This window comes from Pan troglodytes, chromosome 10, assembly GCF_028858775.2.
Source record: "Pan troglodytes isolate AG18354 chromosome 10, NHGRI_mPanTro3-v2.0_pri, whole genome shotgun sequence".
Taxonomy (NCBI): Eukaryota; Metazoa; Chordata; class Mammalia; order Primates; family Hominidae; genus Pan; species Pan troglodytes.
This window is the reverse complement of record NC_072408.2, coordinates 79,926,055-79,947,790: the sequence shown is the minus strand read 5'-3', so window position 1 is coordinate 79,947,790 and position 21,736 is coordinate 79,926,055. Positions and strand designations below refer to the sequence as shown.

Sequence of the window (21,736 nt, the reverse complement as noted above, 5' to 3'; positions counted from 1 at the left end):
GGCCCCTTTTCCAGGCCCTAGCTCCAGGGTGACTATTCTTAACATACCCAAGGCCAGAAGGGAACCTGCTGTCTTGAAGTGAAGAATTGAGTCCTGTTAGGACCTATCTTCTGCTTACTGAGCCCTTGAGCCCTGAATAACCATCAGCAATACTCATATAGAATGCTGTGGGCCTTGGGTGAGCCCCTGAAACTTGCTGGCTTCATGTGAAACTCAGCACATTCCCAGCTGTGGTGGCTATGGAAAGAGACTCATTTTGCTTGAAAAAAGCAGAGGACAAAGTAAAATGAACTTTGTCTTGCATCTTAGGTACCAGCTCAAACATAGGGGAATAGGGGACCCAAGTGAGATCTCAGGGCCCCCCATTACAGGTCTTGGCTCTTGAACCACATTTCTGGACCTGTCTTGGGCCAGAGAGCACTACAAGCTGAGTAAGGAGCCCTTGGGCCTTAAGTGAACATCAGAAGTAGCCTGGAAGTACTTCATGTGGGTCTATGGTGTTGGTGGCCATGAGATGAGGCTCCTCAGCCTGGGGAAAGGTGAGAGGAAAGTGGGAAGGACTACATCATGTAGTTTGAGAGCCAGCTAAGCTACAGTAAAATAGAACATCAGGTAGACTTCTAAGGTCTTTTTATTCCAGTCCCTAGCTCTCAGATGGCACTTCTGGACCCATCCAGGGCCTGGGGAACCTTGCCACCATGAAAGGAAGGACACAAACAACTGACTTTGCCACCTACTGATTTGAGAGCCCCAGGACCTTTAGTGAATACAGGTGGAGCCAGGTAGTGGTTACAGCAGGCATTAGTACATAAGTCCCAGTGCTGTACTGGCTTCAGTTCTGACCCAGAACAGTAGCAGTGGTGGTAGCCACAGGGGTACTTGCAGCTCAGAGAAGAGAAAGAGACTCTATTTGGAAAAAAAAGTAAGGGAAGTGAACAAGAGTCTCTGATTGGTAATCCAGAGAATTCTGGATCTTCTCCAAGGCTATTAAGATGATACTTCTATAAGTCTGCAAGGATCACAGCATTACTAGGCTTGCGGCATCCCCTAATAAGATATGGTTTAGATCACAACACCCAAGTCCTTCCAAATACCTGGAAAGCATTTCCAAGAAGGACGGGTGCTCCTGGGACCCACCAACACTGGGAGGCTACAGTATATACCTCTCTTTAATGCCCAGACACAGTTGAAAATCCACAAGCATTGAGACAATCCAGGAAAACATGACCTGCAGGATTTTTATTGGTTAGGGTTTTACATGTAAGTCTTTAACTCATCTTGAGTTAGTTTTTGTGTATGGTGTGAGGAAGAGGCCAGTTTCAATCTTTTGCATATGGCTAGCCAGCTATCCCTGCACCATTAATTGAATAGGGAATCCTTTCCCCATTGCTTGCTTGTGTCAGGTTTGTCAAAGATCAGATGGCTGTATGTTCTCTATTCTGTTCCATTGGTGTATATATCTGTTTTTGTACCAGTGTCATGCTGTTTGGTTACTGTAGCTCTGTAGTACAATTTGAAGTCAGGTAGCATGATGTCTTCAATGTTGTTCTTTTTGCTTAGGATGGCCTTGGCTATCTGGGCTCATTTTTTGGTTCCATATGAATTTTAAAATAATTTTCTCTAGTTCCATGAAGAATGTCAATGATACTTTAATAGGTATTAACCTTAGTATTAACCATCACACCCAGCAAAGAAAAGCTTGGGTCCCAATAGCTTCACTTCTGAATTTTATCAAATAGCTAAAGAAAAATTAATACCAATCCTTCTCAAACTATTCCAAAAAAATAGAGAAGGAAGGAATACTTCCAAACTTATGCTGACAGGCCAGTATTACCTTGATACCTAAACTAGAAAAAGAAACATAAGAAAAAGAAAACTATATATCAATATTACTGATAAATGTTGGTGCCAACATCCTAAATAAAATACTAGCAAATCAAATTCAACAGTACATTAAAAAGATCATTCATCATGACCAAATGGGATTCATTTCAGGGATTCAAGAAAGGTTCAGCATATAAAAGTCAATTAATGTGATACCTCATATCAACAGAATGTGGGATAAAAACCACATAATCATTCCAACTGATGCCGGAAAAGCATTTGATAAGATTCAACATATCTTCATGATAAAATCCCTACCCTTTAAAAACTTGGTGTAGAAGGAACATACCTCAAAATAATAAAAGCAATATGCAGCAGACCCACAGCTAATATCCTACTGAATGGGGAAATACTGAAAGCCTTTCTTCTAAGATCAGGAACACAACAAGGATGCCCACTTTCACCACTGCTATTTAACATAGTACTAGAAGTTCTAACCAAAGTAAACAGACAAGAGGAAGAATAAAGGGCATTGAAATTAGAAAGAAATAAGTCAAATTATCCTTGTTTGCAGATAATTTGATCTTATATCTGCAAAAACCTAAAGTTTTCACTGAAAAACTATTAGAACTAATGAACAAATTCAGTAAAGTTGAAGAATACAAAATCAACATACAAAAATCAGTAACATTCCTATATACCAATAGTAAAGAATCTGAAAATAAATCAAGAAAGTGACGCTATTTACAACAGCCACAAATAATATTAAATGCGTAGGAATTAACTTAACTAAAGAAGGAAAAGGTCTCTACAGAAAACTATAAAACACTGATGCAAGAAATTGAAGAGGACACACACACAAAACGGGAAACTATTTCACGTTCATGGACTGGAAGAAAGAATATTGTTAAAATGTCCATACTACCCAAGGCAATCTACAGATTCAATGCAATCCCTGTCAAAATACCAATGACTTTTTTTCAAATAAATAGAAAAAAACCCCTAAAATTTATGTGAAACTGCAAAAGACCCAGAATAGTCAAATTTTCTTAAGAAAAAGAAGAAAATTGGAGAAATTTGACCTGACTTCAAATTATACTACAGTGCTATAATAAGCACAACTGCTTGAGATTGGCATAAAAACATACAGAAAAATCAGTGGAACCGAATAGAGATTCCAGAGATAAAGCCATACATCTACAATGAAATCATTTTTGACAAAAGTATCAGTAACATATATTGGGAAAGGGACAGTCTCTTCAATAAATGATGCTGGGAAAACTGGATATCCATATGCAGAAGAATAGACCCCTATGTATCACCATATACAAAAGTTAAATCAAAATCAATTAATGACTTAAATCTAAGACCTCAAACTATAAAACTACTAAAAAAAACTCTGGAAAAATCTCTAACACATTTGACTGAACAAAGATTTCTTGAGTCATACCCCGCAAACGCAGGCAACCCAAGCAAAAATGGGATCACATCAAGTTAAAGAGCTTTTGCAAAGCAAACAATCAACAAAGTGGTGAGACAACGCAGAGTGGGAGAAGATATTTGCAAACTATGCATCTGTATTATTCGGTTCTCACACTGCTATAAAGAACTACTGAGACTGGATAATTTATGAAGAAAAGAGGTTTAATTGGCTCACAGCTCCAGAGGTTTAGCAAGCAGCATGAGTGGAAGTCCTCAGGAAACTTACAATCATGGTGGAAGGCAAAGGGGAAGCGAGCATTTTCTTCACATGGTGGCAGGAGAGAGAAAGTAGAAGGAACATACCTCAAAATAATAAAAGCAATATACAACATACCCACAGCTAATATTGTACTGAATGGGAAAATACGAAAAGCCTTTCCTCTAAGATCAGGAACACAAGGATGCCCACTTTCACTACTGATGAGGAAAGAAAGTGAAGGGAGAAGTGCTACATGCTTTCAAACAGCCAGATCTCATGAGAACTCCATCACAAGAACAGTATGGGAGAAGTCGGCCCCCATAATTCAATCACCTCCCACCATGCCTGTCCTTCAACACCTGAGGATTACAATATGACATGAGATTTGGGTGGGGACACAGAGCCAACCCATATCACCATCTGATATGAGGTTGAATAGCCTGAATATACAAGAAGCTCAAACAACACTATAGGGGAAAAAAAATCTAATAATATGATTAAAAACTGGGCAAAAGATATCTAAATATACCTTTCTCAAAAGAAGACATACAAATGGCAAACAGATATATGAGAATGTACTCAACATCACTGATGACCATAGAAATGCAAATAAAAGCTACAATGAAATATTATCTTATCCTAATGAAAAAAGCTTTTATCCAAAAGACAAGCAATAACAAATGCTGGCAAGGATGTGGAGAAAAGGGAACTCTTAAACATTGTTGGTAGGAATGTAAATTAATACCACCACTATGGAGAACAGTTTGAAGATTCCTCAAAAAATTAAATGTAGAGCTACCATACAGTCCAGAAATACCACCACTATATATAGACCCAAAAGAAGGAAAATCAGTATATCAAATAGATATCTGCATTCCCATGTTTATTTCAGCACTATTCACAATAGTCAAGATTTGAAAGCAACCTTAGTGTCCATCAACTGTTGAACGAATAGTGAAAATGTGGTACTTATACACAATGGAGTACTATTTACCCACAAAAAAGAATGAGATCCTGCCATTTGCAACAACATGAATGGAGTTGGAGGTCATTATGTTTAGTGAAATAAGCCAGGCACAGGAAGATAAACTTCACATGTTCGCACTTATTTGTGGGAGCTAAAAATTAAAACAATTAAACTCATGGAAATAGAGAATGGAAGGATGGTTTCCAGAGGATTGGAAGGGTAGTGGGTGGGTGAGGGGGGCAGTAGGGATGGTTAATGAGTACAAAAAATAGTCAGAAGAATGATTAAGACCTAGTATTTGCTAGCACAACAGAGTGACTGTAGTAAAAAAAAAATTCATTTGTATATTTTCAAATAAAGAAGTATAAATGGATTATCTGTAATACAAAGCATAAGTTCTTGAGGCGATGAATACCCAATTTATTGTGATGTGATTATTAGGCATTGCATACCTGTATCAAAATATCTCATGTACCCATAAGTATATACACCTATTATGTACCCACAAAAATTCAAAATAAAACACGAAACCAGAAAATACTTAAAAAAAAAGAACAGGATATTTGGTATCCAAATCAAAAGATAGAAAAAAGAGTACAGATGCTCTATAAATCGAATAAAGGTCAGGAAAGAATGACTGGAGAGACATAAAACATGGAGAGATGAAAGAGGAGCCAGGACAGGGAAATGTCCTCCAATGAGAAGTAACACTACATTTCAAAAGACCAGTGGATTAGATCTATCAAAATGAATTTGTGTTGTAGGAGCATTGTCACAAATTGGTTTCCCCGGCAAGCCAGTTCTGAAATGAACTTCAAAGTACAGTTTTATTAGGGCTTCCTTGTCACCCACGCCTGAGGAAAAATGGGAAAGGAAGCAGAAATGGCTGAAAAGAGAAATAGAGCTGCAATGCAAGTCCACAGAGAGCCCCAGAGCTAAAATAATCCTTCAGTTTTCCAAAGTTGTGCTGAGGTGACCTGACCTTTGTACTCCCTCATGGATCAGTCATTGGATGAGAACTGCCTGGAAATGAGCATGACCTTGGACAAGGGAGCTTTCTACAACTCAGGAAATCCCTGAACAGTCTGACCAATGAACACTATCTGTTGACAGCAGTTCCACAAGCTGGGACAAGTCCTTCCTTGAAGAAAGATTTGGTACATCATAGTGTCCACCATATTACCACAATGTGGCTACAATAGCCATTGCGCGAAGGAACCCATTTGTCCCCTGGTCAGCAACATCTTCAGACCCTCTCCAAACTGTGCTGCTTGAATTTTCTTGGAAAGAGAAATGGGTGAAGTTTTATGCCATAATAATAAAATACACATACAAATTACCACCCCCCAAATCTTTCTAACTCAAGAACTCTTCAGGTACCCCTTGCTAGTTAAAGTAAGTCAAATAATTATGAAGTGTAACCTGTAACTCTTTATCTCTTTACAATTTAAAATGTTCAGTTTGTAAATAAAAATTATCATTACCATGTCTGATACCTTTATTAAAAAAAATCCTTTGCTTGTAAATACACAGTGCCTATTATTATGTAATACCTGTCTCTAGACAGGCAAAGGATTCCAAAATAAAAGAGAAAAGAGAAAGAAATAAGATGTATATTTGCTAAGCTAAGTAGCTTGCTATAAATCACCTCAAGGTGATTATCAGATTTAATTTCAGGCTATGAAAATCCATAGGAGAGAAGAGTGTGGCCACGCTGAGCCTTGATACCTATCTACAGGCCTAAGGTAGGAAAGCTTGTATTTCATGAATGAAACCAGCATAACTATTTCTTCCAAATAGTTAATCATAGTTTAGCAAGCTTCCTCAAAAAGCATCTCGATGAAAAGCAAAATAAAAATATAAAAAGCTAGAAATTAAAATGCATGATTTTCTTTAGTAATGATATAAATTTTATAGTCTTCATTTATGTCTTGCATGGTTAATGGAATCTAAAATTATATTTTTCCTGGTTTTTAGGAAGGGGATGACAATCAGTGATTTTTTAAAAAGTGATAGCTGTTATTTGACTAAACTACATTAGTAAAGGTATATATTTTTCTCATGTACGCACACACACACACACCCCTACATATATGGAATCCCGGAGCTTTTGTACCAGTTATTGCTGGGAAGAAATCTCAAAATGATCATCATGATCCAATTATTTTTGTTGTACATAATTTTATTTTATTTTATTTTTTAAAATTTTTTAGATGGAGTCTCACTCTGTCGCCAGGCTATAGTGCAGTGGCATGATCTCAGCTCACTGCAACCTCTGCCTCCCGGGTTCAAGTGATTCTTCTGCCTTAGCCTCCCAAGTAGCTGGAACTACAGGCGCGCACCACCACACCCAGCTAATTTTTGTATTTTTAGTAGAGACGGGGTTTCACCGTGTTGGCCAGGATGGTCTCAATCTCTTCACCTCATGATCCGCCCACGTTGGCCTCCAAAAGTGCTGGGATTACAGGCATGAGCCACTGTGCCCTGCCATAATTTGATTTTAAATCCTGTAAATTCAATTTCTAAAATCTACATTGTTGTTTTTTTCAAAGTAGCCATTTTCAAACTCCCCTTTACCTGGGTTATGAATTTAGTTATTTTTATCTTTGACTAATTCAAACATATATTTAAGGTCCTCTTGCTAATTGTATTGTTAGCACGAGCCTGTTACTCTCATGGCAATAATGTCATCTTGTGATTTGTATTTCCTGTGAATCCAACCTTAGAAGACCTCCATGTTGAACACTTCAGCGTACTCTCTCCCTGTGACACTGTTTTGTGGCTGTCTCTACCATGTCTTTATGAAGTTCACTGATTCAAGATCAGCTTTCTGTTAGTATCAAGGCTAGGGGTTATAGCATCACATGAGTCCTACAAATTCAACTTTTTGCTTATGCAAAACTCATGTTTTCATTGCTAAATTTTCACTGGGACTCTTTCCATTGTTCTAGGTAGAACACCGCTGTGCTCTGGCACTGGTGGTTTTATTAACTTCCTGTTTTAAACCCAAGGGTGTCACAGATTGAACAATAAATTGTATGGTCCCTAACACTAACAAGAACTATGGGCTCAACTCTCTGTACTGTGTTGTTCCAACTTCACCTTCTAAAGAAGGGGTTTTGAAGCATTAGCATGCATTTTATTAAAACCACATTGCTGGGCTCTACCACCAGAATTCTGGTCCAGAAGACCTGGGTGGGGTTCAGGAATTCTGAGTTCACAAATTCCCAGATAATGTTGATGCTTGCAGTCTGGGACTACACCTAGAAAGCAACTGACTTAAGGTGTGTGTGTGTGTGTGTGTGTGTGTGTGTGTGTGTGTGTGTGTGTGCGCGCGCGCGCGTGTGATTCAGATATACATTAAAGCTTTTACTTCTTTTCAAGTTTAACATTTCTTTGTCTACAGAGATCAGAGATCCCTCCTCCTACTTTGTAATCTCTGTCTACTTTTCCTCCTCCTTTTGATACTTCAGCTGCTAATTAGTTTTTTTTTTCTTTAAATATTTTAAATTCTAACTGGAGCCAAGGTGCAGAGAAATGAGTTCAACATAGACCTCATTTTACAGAGTACTGCTATGACTGGTTATTCAGGGTCTTCCTTTGTTTTATCCCCCTTACCTCCATTTCCTCCACAACATGATAACCTACAAATGTGTTGGACCTACAAACTCAAATTCCTGTTCTCTTGAATTTCTGTAATACACCTTATTTTATGATATATTATTTGTAAAACTCTATTGGATTTATTTAGATGCAACTGTGTTTGACGCTTTCACCACTGTATTTATAACTGGAAATAGGTTAGTTGTTTTAGCTTAGTTTTGTCTTTGCTATTTTAATTAAACTTTGACCTGGCTTTAAATTAATATATTAGCTTCTCACTCCTCCACTCACCAACCCCGTATGCTATGATGTTTTACCTGTCTGTATATTTTCTCACATAAGATTTATTATATGGAATTATCAAAGCCTGGAAATTATGGCAAAAATCATCTGTAAAGTAAGGGTGAGGAATGTGATTATTACTTTTAGTTATTTTGATTTTTAAAGATTTTATGATTCTGATACCAATATTCAAAAGTATATTATTTAATATATTTGTCTATGTCACTTGGCAAATACTATATTCATGTTTACACAGATCAATTTACATATGCATCTTTATATTTTTATCCCATCATTATTACTAATATAATTGTGCCAGTTGTGCCTACAGTTATTTTCTTGTATGCGTTTTGAATTTCTAAATTTTTTGTCCTTTCTCCTTGATCCTGTTTTCCAAAATTGTATTTATTTTATTGGTATTATTTCATTGTTTCATTGTTAACACTCTGTACTGCTTTGTTTTTGTTGTTGTTCTCTATTTCCTTAACATCTAATTTTTAAAAATCTTTCTACTTGTTACTTTGTACTTGCTTTCTTTGTCTTTCTACTTTCTTGTGTTGGCTTATTTTTTTCATTTCTTGCTATGTGATCAGCATAATTAAAATTATACACCATTCTAAAAGAAAATGTTTTGGTAATGTCCACAAACCTTGATATATAGGATTTTCATTATTTTAAAGTTTCCATATGAATGCATCTTTAATCCGAGAGATATTTAAGAATATGTTATTAATATTGCAAACATAGAAGTTGTAACTTGTTTCCAATTTCATTCAGCCTTTCTTTCTAATTAATAGAGACTATTTTTAGAGTAGTTTTAAATTTACATGAAGATTAAAAGGAAAGTAGAATTTCCTTATACCCCTCACCACATCCCAACAGACACACATTTTCAGTTTTTCCTATTATTAATATTCTCCATTAGTGGGGTATGTTTACCATAATTGAGCTAATGTTTATACATTATCATTAACTAAGTCCATAGTTTACATTAGAGTTCACTCGCATTGCACATGGTTTACATCTATTTTGACAAATGTATAATGACATATACCTCTCATTATAATATCATACAGAATAGTTTCACTGCCCTAAAAATTGACTGTGTTTCATCTATTCATCCCTCCCTCCCTCCATTGACTTTTGTATGGAAAATCTAGTCCATATAAGATTATTACCATGTATACCTATGTAAAGAAACTGCACGTTCTGCACATGTATCCCAGAACGTAAAGTAAAATATAAAACAAATTAGTGAGTATGAGATAGACAGCTATTACTTGAATCATTTCAACTTCTCTGTAACTTTGGCATTTTTAAAAGAAAAAAATTTGGAATTAAATATGTAAAAATGCAAAAAAATCATTGTAAACCAGGATTTAATCAATTTTGTATCCTCAGTAAAGTATGATTTGAAGATGTATGGTGTGTGTGCCTATTGTGTTATTTGAATCTTCTACATATTTGTTTATGTAGTATTTGTTTGATCAATAAAATGTCTAGGATGAGTCTTTTAAAACTTTGAGCGGTGGGGTTTGGCTTTATCCATAGTTCTGCTAATTACTGTTTGTTCTGCTAAATTATTTTTTCTGCATACATATTTGTAATTATTCAGTCAATTTATTCCTCTTTGTGGAGCCCTTACTTTGTGTCAGTCACTGCTTTAGGCACTAGACACACAGCAATGAACAAAACCTACGCAGTGTCTACCACTGGGGAGATTATATCATTGTGGATGGTAGGGAGCAAGGTAGAAAATAAACAACTGAGCATAACATACAGAATATGAGATACCAATAAGTGCTATAAAAATTATAGCAGGTAGTAAAAAGAAAGTTACAGGGAGCGGGAATAAGATCTCTCTAAACAGTTCTGCTTTGACTAAAAATCTGAAAGAAATGAGACGGTAGGAGGCCATGTAGATATTTGAGGAAAGAGCATACTAGATCAATGGGCCAACCTAGGCAAGAGTCTTGAAGCAGCAGTTTCTTTCTTAATCTACATGAATAAATTCCTAATTATTATTTTCTATCAGTTACAAAAACTCATTATTCTTCATGATGTTATTTACTTTGAATTCTCTTTTTTCTTATACTGGAATTCTTGTCCATATTAGGCAGTTTCTAACTAGTTACCCGATATTTCTTTTCTTCCCTTTTCTTACTAGCAGTTATCAGGACCAAGGGAAAATTTCTTCTTAGCCCTTTTAATGTTCACTAAAAAATCAACTCAAAAAAGGCAGATTAATTGAAGATAAGCCATACAAAATTTTATTTCATGTGTACACAAGGGTCTTTAGAATAAAGACACAGAGAAACAGCGTAAACAGTCCATTTTTATTCTTAAGTTCAACAAAGTATGTACAGCCATGCAAGAATATAATTGTAATGATATATAGTTTCTCACAATAAGAAACAAATACACTTATTTTCCTAGACATCCTTGGAGTTACAGGTACTTGGGTGAAACAGTCATAGACCCTGAGTCCTAAGCAGAAATCATCCAGTGGTTTCGGGGGAAAGTATTATTTTCCTAACATAGATGGCATCCTTTCATCTTCCTTCCTGTAACATGTATGTGGTTGAATGTGAAACAACATATCACCTTTCTAAGCACTCTTTTTCTTGAATGATTTATCTCCCTTAACTGATTTTACCTCATTTTTAGAGTGTCAGTGGAAGAAAGAGTAAGAGATGCTCTGGTCCTGGTAATCAGCTTGTGCTTGTTTTTATACTCTCTTTCTCCAGCCAGTCTTGGCATGACTTTGATGTTACCCCTACTGACTACAGTTCTCAACTGCAGCTGTTGTTTGTCTACCCTAGTTGTGTGGGAGCAAGAAATAAAAGGAAAAAAATGAGCAGAAATAAAAATTTCTCTCCAGACTTCCTGACCATATTCCAAATTATGAAAGTTCACTCTGTCTACCCTGAGCTAGTGTGTTGCTTTCCACACCAGGTCACATTTGCCCTTTTATCCTCAGGAGTTTCTCACACTTAACTGTAATTACTCAATTCCACATATTTTCATTTCCTCGCTGGCACCTTCAGTCTTAAGCTGGGAGAGAGACCCAGCACACTGGGTTGGTTTTTCATCTTGTTATGAGCCAAAAATCTCAGATACTTATTTAAGCTTTTTATTTCCAGCTGCTGTTTTTTTGTGTGTGTGTTTGTAAGCAAAAATAAGATTTACCACCTTGGTTCAGTCCACCTTTTGATTGAAGGTGCATTCTGTAACTTTAGGTTTGTGAACTTAATTCTCATAAAATCCATTGTTTTCTATATTATTTGCCCTGTTTTTTAATAGGTGAGATTCAAAAAGGGTTATTTTCTAAGGTTGGTATAAGTAGAAGTTGAGTAATCCAGGTTTGAAGCTATATCTGAAAGTTCTTTGCATATCTGAAAGTTCTGCAGGCACTAGATTAGTATAATATGTTTAAACTTTCCTTCTTTTACTCAAAACATTGCACAGAGTCAGCTTACGCATAGGACTCATATTCACAATGGGAAATAGAAAAAAAATACATGGCTAGATAAGTGACAGCATTGGTCAAGAGAAACTTGAAAGGTGTGGAAGATAAGGTATAGCTTTTTCTACATGCAATCCACTTAAAAGTCACTTAATTGCCTTTAATTAAATTTTATCTCCTGTGTAGACATAAAACTGATTTAATCATTTGGTTCCTTAATGTCTGTGTTATCTAAAATGTCTGCTTCTCAGCAGCTGCACCTGTGCTTGAAAAGTCTAGTTTGCAGAATGAGAATCTTGGACTGAATATACAACATTGCATGTATGTTTGTGTGTAGTTTGTTCTCAGATTGTCAGCAGCTCTGTCAGAGGGAAGTAATTCTTAATTTTATACTGAAGGCTGCTTAGAGCATAAGTTTATATTTTTAGATATATAAAATAAAGACTTCCAAGTTGAACAGAGGAAACACAGAGGATAATGATGCAGACTCACCTTGAGATTGAAATTGATGTGGTTAGTCTAAAGCACTTGTGGAGAAAGGTGTGATTAATTCTTATATTCTATAGGAGCATTTCCTTGTATGTGTAGGGGTCAGGCAGGAGTTCACAGTAGGACTAAGTTTAATGATCTTAGTGGTTTGACTAAAATATCTTGTAGGTACTACATCCTCCCATCATCTACATTACTGAAATTGTAAATGTGGGTTCCAAAAAATGCATTTTTGTCAATATACCAAAAGAAAAATGGGGGAATCTTCTCCCAAAAGTCACATAAATAAAAATGGAGAACAATTTGAATTGATATATTGTTGACCTTCACTGTACCTACAACAATGGGCTATGGAGTCAGAGACCTGGACTTGAATCTTCTTTGTCACCTATGAGCTGTGGGACCTTGGGCAGGTTACTAAAATTATTAAAAATCAGTACTATCATGTGTAAAGTGGGAATGATTATAGCTTTCTCATTAGCCAGTTGCAAGATTTCTTTGTGTTAATCAGAGTCCTCCAGAGAAAAAGAACTGACAGTACATATATCTTGTAGATATAGATGTATTGAATTATATAAATCTATCATCTGTCCATCTATCTGTCTATTTTCTGTTGTAAACCCTGAACATCTGAGACAGGTCTCAGTTAATTCAGAAAGTTTATTTTGCCAAGATTGAGGACATGCACTCATGACACAGCCTCAGGAGATCCTGATGACATGTACCCAACGTGGTAGGGGCACAGCTTAGTTTTGTACATTTTAGGAAGACGTGAGACATCAATCAATATGTGCAAGATGTACATTGGTTGGGTCTGTAAAGTTGGGACGACTTGAGGCAAAGGCAGGACAACCTGAAGTGGGGAGGGGGCTTCCAGGTCATAGGTAGATAAGAGACAATTGGTTTTATTCTTTTGAGTTTCTGATTAGCCTTTCCAAATGAGGCAATCAGATATGCATTTATCTCAGTGATGAGAGGGGTGACTTTGAATAGAATAGAAGGCAGGTTTGCCCAAAGCAGTTTCTAGCTTGACTTTTCCCTTTGGCTTAGTGATTTTGGGGACCCAGGATTTAGTTTCCTTTCACATTTCACCCCTTTACTTTTTAAAAATCTTTTGGAGAAAGAATTTTTAGAGGAGAATGAGTCTCCAGTCTCAGGTTTTGTCTGATCTCTCATGGAACTTTATTCCATAGAAGGAATCTCAGATAAGACTTTTTGAAGCCAAGCCCAGCTGTGGATTTGTACCATCAAATATCTATCAGTTGGGTGAATTCCTCTTCTCATAAGGTTCAAAGATAACCTTGGGGTTCCTAGGCCTGTCAGACAGTGACATTCTTTTTTTTTTTTTTTTTTTGACAGAGTCTTTCTCTGTTGCCCAGCCTGCCTGGAGTACAGTGGCACAATCTCAGCTCACTGCAGCCTCCATCTCCTGGGTTCCAGAGATTCTCCTGCCTCTGCCTCCTGGGTAGCTTCGATTACAGGTGCACATTACCACACCTGGCTAATTTTTGTATTTTTAGTAGAGATGGGGTTTCACCATGTTGGCCAGGCTGGTCTTGAACTCCTGACCTCAGGTGATCCACCCACCTCAGCCTCCCAAATTGCTGAGATTACAGGCATGAGCCACTGTGCCTGGCCCAGAAAGTGACATTCTTTACTTACCACAGGTCAACAACCCTGTAAGGCACTGTGTAGACAAGGTATGAGGCCAGTTTTCCTGAGGGGCCTTTATTGGCTCCATAAGTCAAGTTTGGTTCCTTAAAGGAAAGCATACTATTCCAGTCAAGGCTTTGGTAAAATAACCAGTTTCTCCAATTGTTTTCTGTTATAAATGAAAACAGATTCTTATTTCACTTATGCAAATAACTATATTTTGCTGTAAGTTAAGAATACTTACAAATAGTTTCCAAATTCTGGAGAAATCAGGTAAAGAGAAAGAAATATGTTCTAAATTCTGTTCATAGGAGTATACTAAATTGTAAAAAGCTGTCAATAGCTGAAAAGAAAAGTTTCCTTGACTCTGAGAAAAAAAAAAAGGATCAGCAACATTAGTTCAGTCCATATAGTTAATTCTGATTCTGCTTGCTATGAAGATTTCAGTTATCTGTGAGTCTTAAAAGTTTTTCTTCTATTCTGATGTCGCAATCTCCAAAGTTATCAGAAACTTGTATCAAGAGCACCTTTTAGAGTTTTATAGCTGCTTATAAAACCACCTTCTCTTTTTTAAATTTATTTTATTTATTTTATTTTTTTTTAATCATACTTTAAGTTTTAGGGTACATGTGCACAACGTGCAGGTTTTTTACATATGTATACATGTGACATGTTGGTGTGCTGCACCCATTAACTCTTCATTTAACATTAGGTATATATCCTAATGCTATCCTTCCCCGCTCTCCCCACCCCACAACAGGCCCCGGTGTGTGATGTTCCCCTACCTGTGTCCATGTGTTCTCATTGTTCAATTCCCACCTATGAGTGAGAACATGCGGTGATTGGTTTTTTGTCCTTGCAAGAGTTTGCTGAGAACGATGGTTTCCAGCTTCATCCATGTCCCTACAAAGGACATGAACTCATCATTTTTTATGGCTGCATAGCATTCCATGGTGTATATGTGCCACATTTTCTTAATCCAGTCTATCACTGTTGGACATTTGGGTTGGTTCCAAGTCTTTGCTATTGTGAATAGTGCCGCAATAAACAGACGTGTGCATGTGTCTTTATAGCAGCATGTTTTATAATCCTTTGGGTATATACCCAGTAATGGGATTGCTGGGTCAAATGGGATTTCTAGTTCTAGATCCCTGAGGAATCACCACACTGACTACCACAATGGTTGAACTAGTTTACAGTCCCACCAACAGTGTAAAAGTGTTCCTATTTCTCCACATCCTCTCCAGCACCACAAAAGAGGATACAAACAAATGCTCATGGGTTGGAAGAATCAATATCATGAAAATAGCCATACTGCCCAAGGTAATTTACAGATTCAATGCCATCCCCATCGAGCTACCAATGACTTTCTTCACAGAATTGGAAAAAACTACTTTAAAGTTCATATGGAACCAAAAAAGAGCCCGCATCGCCAAGTCAATCCTAAGCCAAAAGAACAAAGCTGGAGGCATCACGCTACCTGACTTCAAACTATACTACAAGGCTACAGTAAACAAAACAGCATGGTACTGGTACCAAAACAGAGATATAGACCAATGGCACAGAACATAGCCCTCAGAAATAATGCCACATATCTACAACTATCTGATCTTTGACAAACCTTAGAAAAACAAGCAATGGGGAAAGGATTCCCTATTTAATAAATGGTGCTGGGAAAACTGGCTAGCCATATGCAGAAAGCTGAAACTGGATCCCTTCCTTACACCTTATACAAAAATTAATTCAAGGTGGATCAAAGAGTTAAATGTTAGACCTAAAACCATAAAAACCCTAGAAGAAAACCTAGGCAATACCATTCAGGACATAGGCATGGGCAAGGACTTCATGTCTAAAACACCAAAAGCAATGGCAACAAAAGCCAAAATTGACAAATGGGATCTAATTAAACTAAACAGCTTCTGCACAGCAAAAGAAACTACCATCAGAGTGAACAGGCAACCTACAGAATGGGAGAAAATTGTTGCAATCTACTCATCTGACAAAGGGCTAATATCCAGAATCTACAATGAACTCAAACAAATTTACAAGAAAAAAAACAAACAACCCCATCAAAAAGTGGGCGAAGGATATGATCAGACACTTCTCAAAAGAAGACATTTATGCAGCCAAAAGACACATGAAAAAATGCTCATCATCACTGGCCATCAGAGAAATGCAAATTAAAACCACAATGAGATACCATCTCACACCAGTTAGAATGGCGATCATTAAAAAGTCATAAAACTGCCTTCTAAAGAGGAGCAAAACAAGACAACAATTGTCCATGGATGACAAAATATTTTAGGGCAGCCATAGTCAAGGACACAAGTGACAAATTTGTTTCCTCTGTGACACACAATAATTTAAGATAACAATTATAATTACTACTGATAATGTATACTAAGTGATATCAGAATTATAGGAGTTTTTCATAATTTTGGAGCAAATACCAATAACATATTTACACAAATACAGCCCAAAGAAAAGCAAACACTATTTCATATTTAACAATGTTTTCTATATGATTTTCATATTAAATAAGCCAAATTATGTCATTTTTGGGCTTTAGGGAAACCAATATCTTAAAGAATTAATTAGGCCAGGAGAAGATATAATTTATAATTTGATTTTGGAAAATTATCAAACATTTAAAACAGTTGATATTACAGGTCATTGTAAAATAAGTCATTCATTTGACCAAAGTGATAACACAAGGATTTTTTTAAAAAGCTGATAACTTTTATTCTTTGAGAGAAGAGATTTAATTTTCTAAATAATAAACCCTAATAAAAACAACATAAAGCCAAATAAATTTGTTTTTCAAAATTTTATAAACAATCTACAAAATTTTAATCTTGACCATAAGATATAACTTCCATAAACCTTTACTAACTTTTATAACCTTTATTAAGGAGTCAGTTAATGCTTCAAGGAAAACTTAAGGTTTTCTTAACATAAGGGCCCATATGCTGGTCTTGCATCAGTGTGCCTTTGAAATTAATAATTAATTTATAGAGAAACTGCATTTATTTTATCTCTCAAAGTCTGCCCTCACAATCTCACACACCCATCTCTTCTGCGATATTTCCTGGGACTTGAGGAGTTGAATACCTTTAAATTCTGGCCCTATGTCTCAGGAACACAGTTTATTTGGTTTGGGATTTCTACCCGGCCTGAAGATGAGGTTTTAATTGCTGTCAATGTTTAAGATTTAGCAGGACTTGGTGTCCTTTTTAGACCTAGGAGTCAAAGCCCTGTATCTCAATGTCACAAGTACTTTGAAAGCAAATACTGAAAGACACATGGATGTAATAACCTTAATTAAAAAATATCAATCACAGTTTTTTTCCTAAGCAAACCAAAATTTAGTAATAATGACAGAGAAAATATTTCTATAAAACGTAAAATCTGCTAGGCCAGGTACCAAAAGACAAAAGAAATGACCTTCTGCTCTGCACAAAATATTATGTTGAAAGTAAACATTTCCTTTAGAACTTTAAGAAAACATTGTTAGCACTAGGACACATTAAACAGGACTCAAGGAAAAAAATCTTAATAAGTTGAAAATGAGTTGAAGGACAGTGTTACTATTTTGTGCCCTTTAAAATGGGTGAGAAAACAGAAAATGGTGAGATGCAATAAAAGTTAAACTTTGGGTTAAAAAAATTAAAACCTCTCATATTTTATTAGGAGTAAATCATTCCCTTAAGAAAACTTCATTGTTTTAACCAATTATTTATTCTATATGGTTTTTTCCTACATCAAGCCCAATCTCTAGGAAGACCATTATAATTTTCCTTTAATTAATAGCTTGATCATATAAAAGTTTTTGTGCTTTTTCTTTTTTAATCCTCTTACTTTACTATGACTTTCACAGATTGTTCATGATCTGCTTGGATTTTCTAATTTTTTCTGACCATCCCTCTTTCTTAAATAACCAGTCATTTTATTCTAGGACTAAATCTACCATAGCAGATTCTATCACATATAAAATTATTTCCCTTTAAGTTTTCTTACAAAAAAAGTTTATTTTTATAACTTTCTTTACAACCCTGTTATATCTTCATTCCTTTTACCTTGTTTTATACATAACCTTTAAATAAGCTTTGAATTAGACAATAATTATTCACCTCTTTTAAAAGGACACACTTTTTTTAAGAAAGTATGTTTTCCTACAAATACATTTTTATTGGAAAGTGCCCAAATAATGAGATATCTATTATTTAGCTTAATATAACTTTAGATTATAGATTCTGACAAGTTTTTCTACATGTATTTATCCCATTACATTTGCCTAATTTTTTTTTAGTCATTTACCTAGATTATTTATGAAAACTGCAATAGTCATTGTTTAAAGTTATGGAACGGCCATTGCAAAATTGTAACAGACAGTAAAGAAGATATGACATAACTGATTCCATCTTGCTTCTAACCTCCAAGCTGTCCTCGTTCATTCCTGGGCACAGGAAAAATTAACTTTGGGAGGAACTTAATTTATTGTTTAGCTTTGGGACAGAGACAATAACAATCCCTTTCCAAAACAAACCTTGCTGCTTATGGACTAAACCACCCACAAGATTAGAAGTTATGGTAATCTTAACTAAATTCAAGAGGTAGCTATTTTCATTAAACTAATATTAATGTTTATTTATTAAAGATTACACAAGCAAAGATTATTCTGTGTTTTTAACCCCTATGCCAAATTTTGATACTTTATAGTATTTGGCAGGATAAGTATAAAATTGCTTGATTAATAAGTGCAAACAAAAATGTATGTTTTCAATTCTTAAGACATTTCTAATATTACTTTACCAATAATGTTAATGCTGGCTTATTTATTACAGATTTTACTTAAGTTACATAAACTTAAGTAAAAGTTAAGCATTTACTTAAGTTTACATAATTGAATTAAAATGAAAGCATGAAAAAACATTTGACCAGTTTTTTTTTCTGATAAAGTATTTAATTCAAGTGCTTTTATTTTCTTAAGCCAATTAATGAAAGCTTTTTTATATATATCAGTAGTGAAACACTGTGTACACAACACATAAATACATAGATGTATTAGGCATGTGGATAGAAGTACATCTTATAGATTCATAAAACTCCTGTTGTTTCCTACCTTAAACTTTCAAATTCTTGACAACCTGTTTTATTACCCTAGGTAGTTGTTAGCTAAATAGCCTTAAATTTGCATATTAAAGGAAACAACTCAGGTGAAAATCAAATAGCAAAATTTACATCATAGGGTATGGAGAGAAAAAGTCCTGTGTGCTAAAGAAAAATTAAAATGGATTTGTCAATTAAACATAAAATTATAGAAACTATATAAGTCTTTTAAATATATACACACACACATATACACACACACGAAGATCCTATAGCTTTTACTTCAGAACTTTAGCCATGAGATAAATATAAAATTCAGCAGCTTGCAAAAATAACCTGTTGAATCCCAACAGTGGTTTTTATATTAATAGAAAAATAACAGCAGATTTAAAGCAGGCAGAAGAGAAAATAGAGAAAAGGAGAACTCAGGAACTCTATAGTTTGCTGGCTGACCTTAGGGCTCTTTTTCCTTAAAATAAATGTGCACAAAGACTATATTACTTCTATTTTACATAAACTCTGGCAAGTAGAAGTGCCATAAAACCTACGGAGTGCTCAAAAGGTTGTCATTATCCTTGTTTTCTCCTCATTCTTAGATTATTTGTTTCCCACTTTTTTAAAAAAAGGAGGAACTGAGTTGTGGCCTAGGGTTTTTGTGTGGTGGGTGGATGTGTGCTCTTTGTGGGCAGGACTCCACATTGCGTCACCACTGAGTTGTTTCCACCCTCTTGTGAGTCTCAATTTCTCTCTCCAGAGGTCTATAATCTCTGAGAGGACTCAAAATGCCAGGTGATCAGCCTTTATATGCATTTCCTGGATAAGCCTTTTTTTAACTAATTTTTTTTGGGGGATTTCCCTGTAGGACAGCTGCATGTCACAGGGGTCAACCCCCCAGACACTCCCACGAGGCCCCTGGTCACCCAGGGGCACCTTTCAGCTGGGAGAAAGATATGCCTATTTCTTTTGAGCTGAGAAAACTCAGTCTCTCATTGACCTATGCAAACAACAGTTCAGTTGCTCATAGAAATGTGCACAGACAAGTCAAATGGAGATTAATTTTGGGAGAAAAAAGCGATAGAGGTGACTCTTTAGAATGCATCTCAGAACTAGAATTAGGATCCTTAAACAACAACTTCCTAGGAGAGAAAAAAAAAAAAAACAGCTAAGAACAATTTCTGTAAACTATGCACAACCACCCCTACTTTGTAGCTCTCATCTGCCATTACAAGTGCCAAGGTCAAATCCTCTCACAGTATTAAGTAATCTCTGGTACCCCCAAAGTCAAAGAGCCCAGATTATTCAATGTAGGAAAACAGAGGTTTAGACCTAAGAAGAATCTCCCCATGACTCTTGAAACTCCACAGAGGAAACAGAACACCCCAATGGGTGAATGGCACCTTTGTTCTGAATTCTTTAAAGGGGTTCAAGTCATTAGAAGTCGTCTCTAGATTTTTTGGTACAGCAGATGGCAAAAGGGAAAGGAGATATGGGGTGGAAAAAAAGTAAATGAAAGAAAAATTTTTTTTTAAGACAGGAAGCAAACAGAGAAACCAAGGACATGGTTTTGTTTTTGTTGTTGCTGTGTTTTCTTGCTCTTTTGCAGCTGCAAGGAATTTTAGCCAAATTAGAAAGGTTTTGTTACCCATAATTTGGAATTCTCAGATTTGACCAAGTCAGGTAGAGTTGGTCATATCTGATGGGGAAAAGACTGGAACAAACAACAAAAACAATAACAAAAACCCAGCCATATGATCACTGAGTGCTCTAATGGTAAGGAGAAATTAAGACCAGTTGATTGTTATACTTTAACCAAGAAAAAAAACCCAATTCAGCTACTTACCTAGGAATGGGTCTCAGGCTGAAGATTGCTTTCTACCATCCTAGAAGAAGGAAAAAAAAAAAAAAACTTGAACTAATCTTTCCTGCTGTGAGCAAGCTCAAACTCCATAAAGGAATTACCTGCCTTCCATCATTATGGAAACAGGAAATCTTGCCTTTCTTGTTGAAAGCAAGTAAACTCCAAAAAAAAAAAAAAAAAAAAAAAAAAAGTTAGAGGGGAGGGGGGTGAGTTGTACAGCAAAATAAACTTTAGATCTTGACCAAATTTCGGGAGATCAGGGATTCTCTGGAGGGGGTGCTCCCAGACCTCAGCAAATTGTCCTATTGGTTTGAGCCATTAAATCAGCTCATGCTGGTACCAAGCACCAATAGGAGATTTGTCAAAGGTCAGGGGCATCTCCACTCAGAATCCCTTCATTGTAACCAAAATGTGAACCCTCAAAATCTGAGACAGGTCTCAGTTAATTTCAAAAGTTTATTTTGCCGGCTGGGCACAGTACACCTGTAATTCCAGCACTTTGGGAGGCCGAGGCAGGCAGATCAACTGAGGTCAGGAGTTTGAGACCAGCCTGCCCAACATGGTGAAATCCCGTGTCTACTAAACATACAAAAAATTAGCTGGGCATGGTGGCAGGCACCTGTAGTCCCAGCTGCTTGGGAGGCTGAGACAGGAGAATCGCTTGAACCTGGGAGGCGGAGATTGCAGTGAGCTGAGATTGCGCCACTGCACTCCAGCCTGGGCAACAAGAGTGAAACTCTGTCTCAAAAAAAAAAAAAAAAAAGTTTATTTTGCCAAGGTTGAGGGCATATGCTGTGACACAGC

At 36.1% G+C, this 21,736-nt stretch overlaps 1 long non-coding RNA gene across 1 annotated transcript in view; it reads right to left on the bottom strand.

Annotated features, from left to right (window-relative positions):
* Window positions 1-14,629: 14,629 nt before the first annotated feature.
* LOC107967771 (uncharacterized) overlaps window positions 14,630-21,736 on the bottom strand; it is a 250,881-nt gene continuing 243,774 nt past the window's right edge. Inside the window, exons 3-4 of the long non-coding RNA XR_001708487.2 lie at window positions 20,915-20,954; window positions 14,630-14,868 (exon numbers count right to left, since the gene is read on the bottom strand). This is a non-coding gene — a long non-coding RNA (uncharacterized LOC107967771). The remainder of the gene's footprint in view (window positions 14,869-20,914; window positions 20,955-21,736) is intronic.